Raw genomic sequence first — 17835 nt, forward strand, 5'->3', positions numbered from 1 at the left:
CAGCACCTGCATTTACTCTGCTGCCACCTACAAGACAATAAACCCCACAAAGTACAAATTCGGTCTGACGTCAATCGACTTTTTTTGGTCATCAGATCAGTAGCCAGGGTGTCATCCCATTACCAGTCAAAGTGGAGGCCATCCTCAAATTCGCAAAACTGCTCACAGTCAAAGGCCTACAGGAGTTTGTAGGAATGGTTGATTTCTACCGTCGCTTTCTTCCACCCGCAGCCCAGATCATGAACCCTCTGTTCGACCTCATGACCATAAAAGCCAAGAACCTGGAATGGACAGAGGAGGCCACAACAGGGTTCAAGAACACAAAAAAATGCCCAATCCTGCTGGTTCACCCATGAATGGACATGCCGACTACATTAACAGTGGACACATCAGATTCAGCAGTGGGCGGAGTATCGGAGCAGAGCATCAATTGACACTGGAAGCCTCGTGCATTCTTTCATAGGAATACCCCTGGGGACAAAATATAGTGCTTTCGATAGGGAGGTACTGGCCTGTACCTGGTAGTTCGACACTTCTGCTATTTCATGGAGGGCAAGGACTTCACAGTATTCACGAACCACAAACCACTAATGTTTGCATTCACAAAAGTGTCAGATCCATAGTCAGCATCTTAGCAGTACCACCTCTCTTATGTATCTGAGTTCACCACAAGGATTAAGTACACCTCTGGTAAGAGTCATATGGTAGCAGATGCACTGTCCCGCTCCTGCATTCAGGGATTGCGATCCCCATCTCTTGGGGTTGACTATATGGCACTTGCTGATGCGCAACAACAAGATTTCAGAGTACAAAACTGCAGTCATTAGTCTGTGCCTTGAGGGTATTGCCTTTGGACCTAAAGGAACAACTCTCCTTTGCGATGTGTTCACAGGTCAGCCTCACCCCATCGTCCCAGCTGCCTAGAGATGATGTTTTTTTGATGCACTTCTCAGATTGGCCTCTGGAAGCCTGTTCTTGGGGGTGGGGGGTGGTGTGGCAAGTGGCAGCTTGCCTGCCAGGCAAGAAATCAAGCAGGCTCTGCCTTGGGCAGCGTGATGACATCACCTTCAGCTATGCATGGCAAAGAGATCGCTAGGAGTCCGGCGTTTTAAAAAGTGTGCAGGTCTAATAGTAAACCGTCGTTGTCTATTTGAGCTCAACTCAGCTACAACTCTTCATTTCGCACCGTGATTCAGTGCCCACATTGACAATATATAAAAATGAAAAGAGAAACTTAGAAGCAAGCCTAGCTCTCTTATACTTACCCAATTAAACATACCCAAGTAATCACAAATGTCTGTGAAGCCACATGTCCCAAACATTATGGTGCCCTGAAATGAGGGGACAATGTATAAAAAGTTATGTAATTTCTACATGGTCAAACCAACATGACACATATAATAGTGAAATAAAATCTGAAATATGCATTTTAATTACATCTGAATTGTTTGATTACAAATTTAAAACTGTGGAGCTCAAGGGCAAATAAATGAATAGTATCTTTTCCCCAAATATTATGGAGGGCACTGTACATTGTACAATGTACTGTTTCTTTGAACTGAAACTCTAATTTACTGCAGCCAAGCAGGTATTTTATAAAAAAACAAAACAACTAAATGCATGCATTCATAATTTGATAGAGATTAATCAAAATATCTTTTTGTAGCTGTTTGATCTGCCTCATTAAGGTAACTCAGCCAAAGGGTCATTGTTGCCTATCTTGGACATCTTCAGGAAGTTAGATATTTGGTTGCTCCCATTATTCTCTGCACCATATGTTTGGATCCCCTTTCAAAGCCACTACATCTAGAAAATAAATAAATAGATAGATAAATAAAAGAAGAGAAAATGAAGTAATATCTGTGGTTCATTGTCTGTTCAGGTGGCAGAGGGGAAAGCTATTTTGTGCTGCTGGGTGTCAATCTCCTGTATTTGCTTAGTGAGAAGAGGGTATGGCCTGGGTGGTGATGGTCCTTGAGGATAGAGTTTGTTTTCCTAGGATACCGCCTCTTGTAGATGTCGTCAATGGAATGAAGACTGGTGCCCATGATAGCATTGGCAGAGTTCACAATGCTCTGTAGTCTTTTGCTGTCCTGTGCAGAATGCTCTCCAGAATACACCTGTTGAAATTTGCAAGCGTCTTTGTGACATTCCAAAACACTTCAAACTCCTCATGAAGTAGAGCCGCTGTGAGCCTTCGTTGTGATTGTATTGACATGGAGGCCTCAGGACAGGTACAATTTGCTGGCCTTCACGGAGTTGAAGTGGAAGAATGGTGTCATTGGAAGCTCAATATCCAAGGATACACGGTGCATTGAAAGGATAGGCAGGTAAACAAGAGGGGGCAGAGTGGCTCTGTTGACAAAGAACAACATTAAATCATTAGAAAGAGGTGACATAGGATCAGAGTTAAGAAATGGCAAGGGTAAAAAGAAACAGTTATCATTTATACAGACCTCCATACAGTAGCCAGGATGTGGACAACAAATTACAAGAAATCAAAAAGCTATGTCAGAAGGACAATGTTATGATAATCACTGGTGATTTTAATATTCAAAAAAGCTGGGGAAAATGAGATTGGGACTGGATCTCAAGTGAGAGAATTTGCAGAAAGCTTAAAAGGTGGCTTTTAAGATCAACTTGTTGATGAGTCCTGATTAATGTTGCATAATCCACCAGAGGTGGTTAGAGAACCATTAGGGAGCAGTGATCACAAGATGAAAGATTTCAGTTTGAGATTTAACAAGGAGAAACTGTGTAGTTGGAGGCACATGACAAGATGGGCCGAAGTCCTTAAGGGAAAATCTTGCTTCACAAGCCTATTAGAATTCTTTGAGGAAGTGACAAGCAGGCGAGGTAGAGGAGGTGCAATGGATGTTATGTATTTGGATGTCGCAAGATGAGAGCAAATAGTACAACACCGAGAAACATGCTAGCGTGGGTAGAGCATTAGGTGATTAGCAGGAAGCTGAGTCAGAACACAAGAATCCTATTCTGGCTGGCTGCCAGTTGTCAGTGTTGGGGCTGCTTCTTTTTTATGTAGTATATTAATGATTTAGATTATAGAATGAATGGTTTTTATGGTTAAGTTTGCAGCAGATGTGGTAGTGTTGAGGACACAGGGAGGATGCAGAAGGACAGACAGATTAGGAGTTTGAGCAGAGAAGACGCAAATGAAATACAATGTTAGAAAATGTACATTTATATATTTTGGTAGAAAAAATAAATGGGCCGTCTATTTTCTACAACTGAAAATACCCTGATGCAAATGGACCTGGGAGTCCTCGTGCAGGATATCCTGAAGGTAAACCTGCATGTTGAGTCGGAGATGAAAAAGGAATAGAATATCTGAGCAGGAATGTGATGTTGAGGCTTTGTAAGGCACTGGTGAGACTTGACTTGGAGTATAGTGAGCAGTTTTGGGTTTCTCGTTTAAGAAAGAATGTTGGAGCGGATTCAGAGGAGGTTCACAAGGATGATTCTGGAATGAAAGGGTTATCATATGAAGATCAATTGACAGCGCTTGGCCTGTATCAGTTGGAATTTAGGAGAATGAGGGGAGAATTCATTGAAACATTCTGAATGTTGAAAGGCATGGATAGAGTAGATGTAGAAAGCTTGTTTCCCATGGTGGGAGAGTCTAGGACAAGAGGCCACAACTTCAGGATTGAAGAGCATCTGCTTAGAACAGAGAAGTGGAGGAATTTCTTCAGATAGAGAGTGGTAAATCCATGGAATTTGTTTGCACAGGTGGTTGTGGAGGCCAGTCATTTGAGTGTATTGAAGGCAGAGATGGATAGGTTTTTAGCCAGGGAATCAAAGGATACAGTCTTTTGAACAGATCTTCAGAGATGCTGGCATCCAAAAATTTGAAGTTCTTAACCCTTTTCACAGGTCACCCCTTGATGAGCACTGGTTTGTGTTCTCCTGAAGTCCACAAACAATTTTGCTAATGTTGAGTGATAGGTTGTTGCTGGGACATCACTCAACCAGCTGATCTGTCCCATTTCTGTTCACTTCCTCATGCCATTTGTGATTCTGCTGATGACCGTGGTGTCATCTGCAAATTTGTAGATGGCATTTGAATTGTACCGAGCCACACAGTCATGGGTGTAGAGCACCGGGACTAAGCACTCATCCTTGAAGTACAGCTGTGTTGGTTGTCAGGGAAGAGGAGATATTGTTTCCAATTCGTACTGACTGTGGTATTCCGATAAAGAAGTCAAGGATCCAGTTGCAGAGGGAGGTGCAGAGACCCAGGGTTTGGCATTTATTGACCAGTTCTGAGGGTGCAATGGCGTTGAAGGCTGAGCTGCAGATGATGCTTGTACAGTACATGTTGCTGATGTCTAGGTGATCCAGAGCGGAGTAGAAAGCCTGTGAAATTGCATCTGCTGTGGAACAATTGTGGCCATAGGAAAATTGCAGATACTGATCTTTACCTAGGTATGAGTTAATTCTGCCAACGACCAACCTCTCAAAGCATTTCATCCCAGTAGATAGGAGCACTGCTTGGCAATATTCACTGAGGAAGCCCACTCTGCTCTTTAGCGCACCAGTATGATTGATTCCCTTTTGTTGCAGATGAGACCTTCTGAGTAACTTTTTAAAATCATCTGTTAAGATATTAATTAACGAAAAAAGCAGGGTTTAATTGTGGTGAGGGTGTTATCGCATACAAAAAATAGTAGTTATGTGCCAGAGAGTTTACAAACAATAGTTATGCCTCAATACATCAATTCAGATTCACTTGGGTGTCTTATTATCATTTAAGGGTTCTGCACAGCATTTGCAAATATCTTCAGATATCTAAATACCTTCATTCTCTTTAGTTCAACTGATTTTCCATTGTTTGTACGATAAAAGATGATGGAATAGTAAAGTTCATGGAGTAATCATCGATAGTAACTTTGGGATTTGTGTTTAAGATACAAAAGTACATGCATCCCAAATCTGCCATCACTTTCAACGTTTATGGGTGACAAGACTTCAAGAGTTCCACCAACATTGTAACCCCAAAATCCACACCATTACTTCAGAACTATCTGTCCTCTACAACTTGGTACGTTAACATAAATATGTTTGTATCTATGCTCAGAGTGAAGGGCATACCAGAGAAAAAGAACATTTTAGTTGAATTCATTGTGGAGGGGGTAACAGGAGCTCAGGGTTGGAGACAAGGCTTTGGTCTGTCATATCTTTATTTGATGGATCTTTCTGCCAATTCAGGCTAGGTGTCAGGCAAAGAGGCTGACAGTGCCATTTGATTCCAAGCCACAGCTACTGCGTGTAATCCATTCAGTCCATGTACTCAGTACACAGATCAGGTGCCGACAGAAGTATCAAAGGATAAACTGTAAATAGGAAAACTCTTGCAGAAAATGGGTTTATTCTTCCCAGCATTCCACTTGCCTTGTGCATCAAATAGTCTTGCTATTAATTGATGACAGAGAAAATATAAGAGGTATCTTGTACCATTGTTGGAAGGTTTGGGGTTGGATTGGACCAAACTTGATATTACCTGCCTTGTTAACTCACATTGTATTTGGTTTTTGATGACACAGATTACCCACAGCTTACAAACAAATAAAGAATACATTCACTCGTTTCTATCAGCGCACCATGAAGTCGACTTTCTTCTATTATTCACTAGACACAACATTGCATTCTTCAACTCCCCAAACACCACCCAGCTCAACTCCTCTGACCATCTCATTGGCTCACTGTGACATAGGTGATCTTGACGCTCTCATTCTCCCCGGCCTGCATCCGAGATTCATCACCAGTATACTGACACGACCGTGATAAGTTCTGTGCTGAATCTGGGAGGAGAGGCCAGGTACAGAAGAACTGCTGGCAGTCAAGGAAAGTTCCAACACAAATGACACAAATCTCTAACCAAGGATGGGAGTAATGCAGAAACGGGCTCTGCAGCCACAATATCCATGTTAGACATCAAGTGCCCATCTCGGCTGCTGTTGTGGGTGGGCAGGAAGGTGGAGCTGCCGAACCTTTGCACACCATCAAAACATTGGTGATAGATGCAGCTGTTTCTGAAATTCTCCAGCTGATCAATCTGGGCTGAGTTAAGGGAAGAAACCCGAGGTAAAATCTGTTTGTGGCAGCTCTGAGGTTTGTAGGAGAGTGTCCTCCAAATATTGAATCCATCCTGAAACCTTTTACCTGTCACTGTAAAGTATATTGCATCTCATGTTAGGCTACACATTCAACTTCTTTTGCATGAACAGGTGAAAAGTATGTTTAGTGAAAGATGGGCTTTGAGCTATCGGGCTGCTTCAACAATTTCTCGTGTTCCTTGTAGCAAACTGGTTATTGTGCACAGCCAAAGATTCTTTTACTGATCCACATTCTGCTTCTTTATTGAAATGTGTCTTTCATTTGCATTTCTGACATACCTCCCTGCCACAAACTGTTCCCTTCTCATGAATTTACTGTTCCAGGAACTATCCAACAAATTCCTTCTCTATTTATAGTTATGGAACAATGCGAGTCAATTGTTCCTTCATACAATTGAGGAAGCAGATGTGTTTGAATTATAATTGTCCTTCTAAGATCTTTGCAGAGACCAAATAAATTCACACTTATCAAGTTTGCATATATTGTCATGGTGAACCAAGTACAGTGAACAAGTTTGCTTTGCATGCAATCCAGAAAATCTATCTATACATAAGTAGGGTAGAATAAAACAGTGCGGAAAGTAGAGCTACAGTGAGAGATCACTTCAAATGGAATAAGGGCAACATTACTTTACTTGTTTAAGCTTTGTTTAGTCTTCTAATAATGGGGAGGAAGCAGTCTTTGAATCTTCTTTGCGACGGGAGGAAGGAGAAAGGGGTCAGGATAAGATGATCCTTTGCTATTTTGATTGCTTTTCAAAGGCATTGGGAGGTGTAGGCCAGATGAATAGAGGGAGAGGAATTTTGTGTGATGGCCTGAGCTGCATTCACAATTCTCTTGTCATTCCACATTGCCTTGGCTGGGGAAGTTCATATGCCCCACATGATACTACCAGAGGTGCATCTGTGGAAGTTGCAGGTCCTCACAGGCCAAATTTCCGCAGGCTCCTGAGGAAGTCAGAGCGCTGGTGTGCCTTCTTGGCATGGTTAACATGGCTGGTCCAGGGCACGTCCTGCAGCTCCATGTTACGTCAAGCTTTCATTGATCTCCACCGTTGTCCCAATGACGGAGTAAGCTCTGTTCCCCTTCCTAAACTCTATAAACAAACTTCTTGGTCTTGCTGACATTAAAAGAAGAGGTAACAGCCTGTCGCCAAGCCATTAAAGTTTCTATGTGGTCTGATTTAAAAAATAACTTATGGGGTGTGGTTAAAAACCAATTACACACTGTGTGTGCTTGGTTATAACCATATAACCGCACAGAACAGGCCAGTTCGGCCCTACTAGTCCATGCCGTAGCAAATCCCCGCCCTCCTAGTCCCACTGACCAGCACCCGGTCCATACCCCTCTAGTCCCCTCCTATCCATGTAACGATCCAGTCTTTCCTTAAATGTAACCAATGATCCCGCCTCGACCATGTCTGCCGGAAGCTCATTCCACATCCCCACCACCCTCTGCGTAAAGAAATTTCCCCTCATGTTCCCCTTTTAATTTTCCCCCTTCAAGCTTAAACCATGTCCTCTAGTTTGAATCTCCCCCTTTCTTAATTACTTCCCAGCATTCAATTTCTCCAGCTTCTGCTCATCGAGTAGCTTCCATTACAGTCTATTATGACCCCCTACACTAAGTGAATAAATGGTGAAATCATCATCAACTGAATTTTAGAAGCGGTGGAAAGAGAACACAAAACCATTGTTAGAAATACCCATTGGTATTCTTTTCCTTTGTAATATTTCACAAAGTACAAAAAAACTGATGACTGCATAGTGAACACAGTAGTGGTGCAGGCTTCAGAGATTCCGTCTCCACAAATGAGGTGGAGAAAAAGATAAATGATGTAAAACTTTGGAATTGATCACAAGCACTTGGTGCATGATGTTAGAATGAACATCCAAAACTTTGTGCTATTGAACTCACAAGAACTGAATTTCAGAAGCTCTTAATGGCACAGCTCCCCACCATGACTACCAGCCCCCCCACATCTCCATCGGGCACACAAAACTCAAAACGGTCAACCAGTTTACCTATCTCGGCTGCACCATTTCATCAGATGCAAGGATCGACAATGAGATAGTCAACAGACTCGCCAAGGCAAATAGCGCCTTTGGAAGACTACACAAAAGAGTCTGGAAAAACAACCAACTGAAAAACCTCACAAAGATAAGCGTATACAGAGCCGTTGTCATACCCACACTCCTGTTCGGCTCCGAATCATGGGTCCTCTACCGGCACCACCTACGGCTCCTAGAACGCTTCCACCAGCGTTGTCTCCGCTCCATCCTCAACATCCATTGGAGCGCTCACACCCCTAACGTCGAGGTACACGAGATGGCAGAGGTCGACAGCATCGAGTCCACGCTGCTGAAGATCCAGCTGCGCTGGATGGGTCACGTCTCCAGAATGGAGGGCCATCGCCTTCCCAAGATCGTATTATATGGCGAGCTCTCCACTGGCCACCGTGACAGAGGTGCACCAAAGAAAAGGTACAAGGACTGCCTAAAGAAATCTCTTGGTGCCTGCCACATTGACCACCGCCAGTGGGCTGATAACGCCTCAAACCGTGCATCTTGGCGCCTCACAGTTTGGCGGGCAGCAGCCTCCTTTGAAGAAGACCGCAGAGCCCACCTCACTGACAAAAGGCAAAGGAGGAAAAACCCAACACCCAACCCCAACCAACCAATTTTCCCTTGCAACCGCTGCAATCGTGTCTGCCTGTCCCGCATCTGACTGGTCAGCCACAAACGAGCCTGCAGCTGACGTGGACTTTTTACCCCCTCCATAAATCTTCGTCCGCGAAGCCAAGCCAAAGAATGGCACAATTAAAGACAATTTTTTGGCGCAAAATATTATTTTTCTAATTATATAAAATTGTAAAGTGTAAACAAAGATTTATAAAGCAAATGTTGATAATTTTAGAAAATTGACCAAAATCATGGCTTCAGAGGTTGGTTTTAAGCACTAGGAGGAAATTCAAAAGGTTGGGATTTAGATGCACCAGATGTATTTACATGGCAAATAATTCACTTTGATTCCTCACTTTCCTGCTTTCTCAAAGTTCAAGATTTAATTTATTATTATAATAATAAAACAGTGTCATATTACATAAAATTCCTTTTTGCCTGCTGCAAGGCATACAGATTCACCACCGACAGTAATTGCCTAAGTACCTCTTATAGACTTGCAGTCAGAGAGAGATAAACAAAAGAGAGTCTCGCCCCCAGAGTCACTGAGTGTCTGTGGATTCACCTTCAGCACTTTTTCAGCCCCCACAGCCACGCAGAGTCCAGCGAAAACCATTGGCAATCCGAGCTCCAGATCTGAACCTCCAACGCGGACAGGAACCCTTCAACACCCTTGGAACTTTCTTGCATCCCTGTTCCGATATCTGGTACATCTCCAGCCAGTTAGAGCCAGTCTCCAGCAGTCTGCAGCCTGGCGCAATTCTCCTGACAGCAGTTTCCAGCCGCCCAAAACTTCCGCAGGTTCCTCGCCTCGAGTCGCCAGCAGCCTACTGCATGTACTGGCTGTGGTCACCGTCCTCACAGGTCGTCTCCTCCATTTCTCCCTCTTCCTACCAACATCCTCAGAAAATTGAGCCAGATTCATTCCAGGGTCTCATTTAAATCTGACTGCAAACTGCGGAGGCCAAATGGCCTCGAGTGCAGCTCAGTGTAAAGGAAGTCCGAAGATTAGACAACTGCAAACCAGAGCTGGGTCTGGAATAACATGACCACTTTTCTTATGGGAAGATTGCCTTCCCCCTCTTCGGCTTAACTTTCCAGATTAGTTCTCTGGCACCTTGGAATAATTTGTAAGAGCCTTAAAAAGATTTGTTTGTGTTTGAGCTTTAATTGAGCAATGACAGCAGATTTACTCTTCTAATTATTTAACAGTTTAGCAGAAATTTTAGATTCGATTCTTATCTGAATTATCCAGCAAAACTGCCCACATCTTTTACGGTTAGTTGTTATGTTTGGTGCATTACAACTCCAGCATGTAATGACTTCAATAAACGGATTGGCCTGAAATTTGACAAAATTAAAGCTGTCAGAGGTGATTAATAGGTAACTCATGATGAGGCTGTCTGTTACAAAGCCTTTCATGAGATTGAGTGTTCATTTTTATGTGACGTTATCTGAAGCCTACTATCCACTATGTCTTGATGTATTAGTGCACACAGCAATGTGAGTTGTTGCATTTGCGGGGGTGTGGGGGGAGCAGTCTAATGTAGGCAGTGCCCACACTATTAGCGATTGGGATCTGGGGACTGTTGTAGAACAGAAATCCAGGAGTACAGGTACATAGTAACTTGAAAGTGGAGTCATAGCCATATAAGGTGATCAAAAGGCTTTGGCACATTGACCTTCATCGGTCAGAGTATTAAGTACTGCATAGAGAAGATGGGAGGTTCATGCTGCATTTGGAAAGATGTTGGCAAGGCCCCATTTGTAGCATTGTATTCTGTTATGGTCACCTTGCTACAGGAAAGATGTTGTCAAGCTGGAGAGGTTTCAGAGAAGATGTTGCCAGGTCTCTGGAGCCTGAGCTAATGGGAGAGGTTGAGCAAGCTAGGGCTTTCTTTATCCCTTGGAGTGCAGGAGGATGAAGAGTATCTCATAGAGGTATATAAAATATGAGAGGAATAGATTAGGTGAATACTGAGAGTCCTTTGCCCAGAGTAAATGAATGGATAATTAGTGGACATTAGGTTTAAGGTGATGGGAAGAGATTTAATTGAAAGCTGAAGGGTAACCTTTTTGCTCAGAGGGTGGTGTGTGTACAGAATGGGCTCCCAGAGGAGGTTGTTGAGGCAGGTACTGCTGCAATATTTAAGATAATTTTGGGCGAATACACGGATAGAATGGGTTTAGAGGGATAGAGTCCAAAAGCAGGCAGGTGGGAGTAATGTGGGTGGGACATTTTGGTCAGCCTGGGCAAGTTAGATGAACAGCCTTTATTCATCCTGTGTGACTCTTTGACTATTCTCAGATAATTAGTGTGCTTAACAGATCCCTGCAGATCCAAATGAGAGCGGCTATTTCAATTTCATATTGCTTTGCGTGCTTGTGTCTACACTTTTTCCACCAATTTTTCCTCTTTTGTCCCAAGGACACTGGATCCCATTTCCAATTGCTGTACTAGCCCTAAGTCCACAGGCTTCAGCACCGGCATGCTCCAGTGGGTTCTGAGCAGATTTGGATCAATTGTGATGTGGTCTGGCCATCCTCTCAGCATTAGTCAGGCACAGGAACACAAGAGGGAATAGGACCAAGCACTCTGACCCAATGTATATGCTGGACATGTGTGCACAGTGGCCTGATGCGAGTGGTCCACAATTCAAACAAGCTATGTAACATTTAGAAACACAAATGGGGGTTTCCTTTTTATTAAAGTGAAATGGATGATTCCTTCGATGTCCAGGCAGCCAAGGTGCATCTCAATGCCATGGGGATTGCCCACTATTATTAGTTGTCTGGAACAACCATTTCCTCTCTGTACATAAGTTGATGGGACCAGTGTGAAAAGTCTCCAATGGGTGAATTCACAGGTATGTGCTGAAAGTAAAGGGCAGTGTAACAGTGCAAGAGCCATGATTCAAATACGCTAAACCACAGAAGTAATTATCCATCATTTTAACAAAGAGAAGAAATGTACTTTGACCTACTACCTAGAGCGCAAGGAACTGTAAAATTACTTAACTTTAGATTGAAAGGGAAAAGCACAATGTCCTCAGTAGTTTCCCACCTAACACATAGATCAAGTCATGGCCTGAAGTGGAATTGGAGAGAATTGGACGCACCTTGGTGGCAAAATAATAGACGGCATTTTTTCATACTTTTTTTTTGAAGACTTTATTTAAAATTTTATAACATGAATACAATAGAGAATTACATTTAAAGAAAAATTAAAAAAAAAATTAAAATGGTATGATTACAATATTACAACAGAAAACTACACAAAATAACCCCCCCCCCATTAATTGTAACACAATATTAGTAATCTAACTTAAAATTAGTCCAGCCCTCCCCCCCGCCCCCCAAATAAAGAGTGAAGAGTTAATAAAATTAACAATATTATATATGGAAAAAAAATACCCACTTACAAAAAAAGAGATAAAACTTAACCCAAAAAAAATTCTAACAACAAAAAAGAAATTTTATCAATACTAAAATATCACGCTTAAACATATATTTAAATCAAACTTAAATGCATATAATTAGCAAACGGATTCCACTTTAACTTATAAAAAGACATCCTATCCTGCATTGAAAAAGATATCCTTTCCATAGCCAAACAAAATTTCATCTCCAAATACCACTTATCTAAAGTTAATATATTTTTTATCTTTCCAAGTAAGTGCTATACATTTCTTAGCCATGACTAAAGCTAAATAGATAAAGGAAATCTGATAATCCTCTAAACCTAAATCAATTAATGATTGCATGTTCCCTAATAAAAATATATCGGGATCTAATACAAGATGGATATTATATAAACTGTTAAAAATAGATTGAATACCTTTCCAAAACTGTTGCAATCGATCACAAAGCCAAACAGTATGCAAAAAAGTATTGGCCGTCTGATCACATCGAAAACAAGAATCCAACTTACTAAGACCAAATTTTTTTAATTTCTCCGGCATTAAATATAGCTGATGAATAAAATTATAATTAATCATCGCTAGTCTAGCGTTAATTAATTTCCGAATACTATTCTGACAAATTTCCATCATACTTCATTTTTAACATAGCAATATTCCATCTGATGTAGACCACACTGCGACAAAGGAGTTGCAAGGAAAAAGGAGCAAGCAATTTGAAGCCTTAAATCTGTTCCACTATTTAATATCATGGTTAATCTACGCCTTTGACAATTTCTTAAAAAAACATTTCTTCATGAAAACAATCTTATTAATTTTAGCTTTAAAATGAAGTTGCTCAGAGCATAGACTGGATGGGCTGAATAGCCTCCTATATTATGAAAATTACATGTATATTATATTGACTGTTGGAGTTGGAATATTTTTCTCATGTCTATGTTACACTCCTATGATGAAAACTTATGGGTTAATAGTTTGTTGCCGTGAATAAATCCTAAATTAGAAGTGATGGAGCAGCGAGAACATAATGAAATGGAATCTGTGTGCCAGTAGCAATCAGTGACTTTTATTTTATCATTTAATGTATTTTATTAAACTATGGCAACCTCATCAGTGACACGAAACCAAGAAGAATGAAGAAGCAATAGCAGTGACTGAGTGATACACAATTTTTCTTTAATGTGCTCTAGCCTCTTGGTTCGGCACTCTCTTCACTGAGCTACCTGTGTGATGGAATGAGCACCTGCAGTCTTTCACTTATCTTCCACCAGTCTTTCCAATTACTGTCCTCTTTCTGCCTCAACCATTGATCTACGATTGAAATTTCACACTCAACCAAATTATATCGGAGCCAAAGGCGAAGCTCAAGGTCCCAGAGATTGATTCATGTCCTGCAGGTTATTTTGGATACCATTACAAACTGAAATAGGTTGATTGTCAGCAAACAGTGAAGAGTCGAAGCTTTACCCTTCACTGAGTGTCAAGGGCAAAATTTGGAATCATTGGAAATTCAATCACCGGAAGGTGTTCTGTTCATTTTCAGGAGAAAACTTCACACACACACACACACACACACACACAAAAACTAATCTCAGTTCCGGCAAACCAGTCTGCAAATCCCAAATTAAAATGGCAAGGTTTGAATCCTGGTGTGAATTTCACATGAAGCATATTGAGTAGCTGAGTCTTGCAAACCAATGGATGATTTAATTTATATTTTTACGTGGGGCAAACCTGAAATGCATTACTGGGGATTTGATGAATAATCCTGTTTTTCTAGATTGTGAATTATGCAACAATTTCTCCCTGATGCCTACTGAGCAGAAGTGAACTCTATTAATAATTGCTCAGGCCACTGTCCCTTCTGTTGATAGGCATCAGACTGTCAGGTTATTGCCTCCTAGATATTCTGATAATTAATAATAAATAATTTCAATGCAGATTGATGGCTTTTTAATGGATAGTGAATCACCTTTGTTCGAACAAAGTCTGAACTGATTTGAGAGACCTTTGATTATATACAAAATTGAAATAAAAATTCATCTTTGGTCACTTATGTGAAATGTATAATAGTGAATGCCCGATTCTAAGTGTGTAATGGTGAACACCCTTTACTTTCCAGTTCCAAAATCAGACTAGGTAAATCAATGGAAGTATAAATTGGAACAGAAATGCCATGCATCTGTGTTCTGTGCCAGTAACCAATCTATCTTTTGTAAATGTTCTATTTATAGAGGAAATCAGACCAGAAGCATAGAACAGTGCTGTACAGGAATACACACCTCAGCCCATGAAGTGCATGCCGGCCATTTGCCTGCACATGGTCTAAATCCTTCCATTTCATTCATGCCTGTTCATGTTGATATCTAAATGTTTCTTAAATGCTATCATTGTGCCTGCTTCTACCACCTTCCCTGGCAGAACTTTCTAAAGAGCCATCACTCCTTGTAAAAACTTGTCTCACGAATCTGCTTTGAATTTTCCGCCTCTCACCTTAAATGCATGCCCTTTATAAATTGACATTTTTATTCAGGAAAGATGATTATGCCCATCTGTCTTCCCGTCACCTTTCATAATTTCATGAACTTTGTCTCCATTCAGCCTCCAAAAACAACCAAAGTTTGTCTGATATCTTCTTATACTGTAGCTAACATGATAGCAGAGCCAGACGAATCTCTTTTGCCCCCCTCTCCAAAACCTCCACATCACTCTTTAATGTGGCAAACAGAACCTGTATACAAAACTCTAAGGGTAGCCATGCTAGAGTTTTGTAAAGCTTGAAGATGTCTTAAACTTTTTTTCTACTCAATGCCTCAACCAATAAATGGAAGTACATCAGATGCCTTCTTTACCAGTCTATTGAACTAGTAACTCTTTCACAGAACTAAGGACTTGATTCATTATTCCGCTGTATATCTCTGTTCCCAGCAGTCCTGCCATTTACTATATGGTTTCCCCTTCCATTAGACTCGCACCGGTCCGAGTAAATTCCATCTGCTATTTTCAGCTCATATTGCAAATTAATCTATCCTGCTATAATTTGACAATCTTTCCCACTATCCACAAGTCCACCAACTTTTGTGTCCCCTGAAAGGTGAAAAACTACAGCATGCTGTTGTGCAGAGGGACTTGGGAGTGCTTGTGCATGAATCGCAAAAAGTTAGGTTGCAGGTGCAGCAGGTTATTAAAAAGGCAAATGGAATGTTGGCCCTCATCGCTAGAGGAATTGAATTCAGGAGTAGGGAGGTCATGTTGCAACTGTATAAGGTACTGGTGAGACCGCACCTGGAGTACTGTGTCCAATTCTGGTCTCCATATTTGAGGAAGGATATACTGGCTTTGGAGACGGTCCAGAGGAGGTTTACTAGGTTGATCCCTGGGATGAAGGGGTTGACTTATGATGAAAGATTAAATCGTCTAGGATTGTATTCGTTCGAGTTCAGAAGAATGAGAGGAGATCTTATAGAAACATATAGGATTATGAAGGGTATGGATAGGATAGATGTAGGAAGGTTTTTTTGAGCTGGCCAGGGAAACTAAAATGAGAGGACACGGTCTCAAGATTCGGGGGAGTAGATTTAGGACAGAGATGAGGAAAAATAGTTTTTCCCAGAGAGTAGTGAATGTTTGGAATTCTCTAACCAGGGAAGTGGTTGAGGCTGCTTCATTAAACATAATTAAAATTTGGTTAGATCAATTTTTACATGATAGAGGAATTAGGGGATATGGGGAGAAGGCAGGTAGGTGGAGTTAGGTCATAAATTAGATCAGCCATGATCGTATTGAATGGCGGAGCAGGCTCGATGGGCCATTTGTTTCTGTTCCTACTTCCTATGTTCCTCAAGCCAACCTACATTTTCATCCAATTGACAAAAAAAGAGATCAACACTTATTCCTGCAGAATGCCATGGGTCACCTAAGTCCATTAAGAATTATAACCCTCTATTGTGCACTCTGTCTTTTAGGAGTCTAGTGAATCAGTAATTCTCAGCACATCAATGTGATTCGCTTTCTTAAGAAAGTGTTAATCCATTGATATTGCCATTTGTATATGGGGGTTAAATTCTCTGGAATAACTAATTTTACTCTTCTTCTAGCTTTCAGGTAAACAGATATTGAAGGATTTATGAGAGTATGGTGATGCAAACCCTCTCAACCTTGTTCTGCTTTCTTTGGCTTTAATGCCGACGATCTGTGAGTTGAGTTACTTGCAGGCAACGTTCAAAGTCACTTCAGAGCATGTGTAAGTAAACCTCATCTCATTAATTCAAAACCTGCACACATTTGCCAATCCTCTATTACGATGATTCTTGTTTAAAAAGGGTAGCGATGTAAAATATTTCTGCAAAGGGACTAAGATTTTAAAACATCTTTTGAAGCCTCATGCTACAAAGAGGAATATTGTATATTTCTGAATTATTTCCTTTGAGTTAATTTTATGAAAATAAATCTTTTTGTGTATTCAACAATGAAAAGAAAAAAAGATTTGTGTCTATCTGTTCCATTTCACAATGTGTTTTTACAACGAATCAAACCCTTTTGAAGTTTGGACCCAAAACATAGCAAGCTCCCATAGTTTTTAAAACACTTTTCAAATACTGCCGAGGCCCTTCTAATCTTTGATAGAGTTTTGGTGAAAAATTTCCACTGAAGGAAAGCACCTTTGATAGTGTATTATTCCTTCAGCCCAACTCTGAATTGTTACACAAGGTTCTGTGCTCACATCTCGAGTGCACTAACTTAGAGTTAGTGTCATACAGCATTGGAACAGGCACTTTTACTGAACATGTCCACGTCGAATTGTCCCACCAGCTGGTTTGGATCATATTCCTCTAAACTTATCTGATGCATGTATCTGCCCAATTTTTTTTCTTAAGCATTCCAATAGTATCTGTGTCAACCACCTCCAGCAGCTCAATCTGTACACCCACCACCCTCAGTTACCCCTCAGGTTCCTGCTAAATCTCTCTCCCCTCACCTTAAACCTCTGGTTACCAATTCCTCTACTCTGGGCAGAAAGCTGTGTGCATTCACCTGATCTATTCTTCCCATGATTCTACACTCGAAAGAGTAAAGCCGTAGGTTGTTCAGCCTCTCCCTATAGCTCAGGACCCAGAGTCCTGGCAACATCTTTGTAAATCTTCTCTGCATCTCCTTCCGCATGAAAACATCTGTCATGTAGTATAGGGACCAGAAATGCACGTTGTATTCAACTGATATTCAACCTCCCAAAGTCTGTACTCAATATTTTGACTGATGAAGCCATTGTGCCAAAATCATTTTTGACCATCCTATCTACGTGTGACACAACTTTCAAGGTACTATGCATTTGTACTTCCAGATCTCTCTTCTCTACAATAATCCTCAGATCCCTATCATTCGCTGTGAAGGTCCTACCTATATTGGCATCCCAAAATGCAGCACTTCACATTTCTGGCCATTGAATTCCAACAACTATTCCTGTACCACCTGCCCAACCAATCAAGATCCTATTAAAATTACGACACAAAAATAGGCCATCTCTGCACTTCTCGTCTGCATTGAACCAAGTACTCTCCTCTAATCCCACCTACCTACACCTTGCCCATAAATCTCCA

At 41.2% G+C, this 17835-nt stretch overlaps 1 protein-coding gene across 2 annotated transcripts in view; it reads left to right on the top strand.

The window, feature by feature from the left end:
* LOC138760419 (muscarinic acetylcholine receptor M3-like) overlaps positions 1-17835 on the top strand; it is a 260751-nt gene that overhangs the window by 105544 nt on the left and 137372 nt on the right. For both annotated transcript variants that reach the window (XM_069930995.1, XM_069930994.1), the window contains exon 2: positions 16336-16481. The gene's annotated coding sequence lies outside the window, so the exon portion shown is untranslated. The remainder of the gene's footprint in view (positions 1-16335; positions 16482-17835) is intronic.

The sequence above is a fragment of the Narcine bancroftii genome, chromosome 4, assembly GCF_036971445.1.
Source record: "Narcine bancroftii isolate sNarBan1 chromosome 4, sNarBan1.hap1, whole genome shotgun sequence".
Taxonomy (NCBI): Eukaryota; Metazoa; Chordata; class Chondrichthyes; order Torpediniformes; family Narcinidae; genus Narcine; species Narcine bancroftii.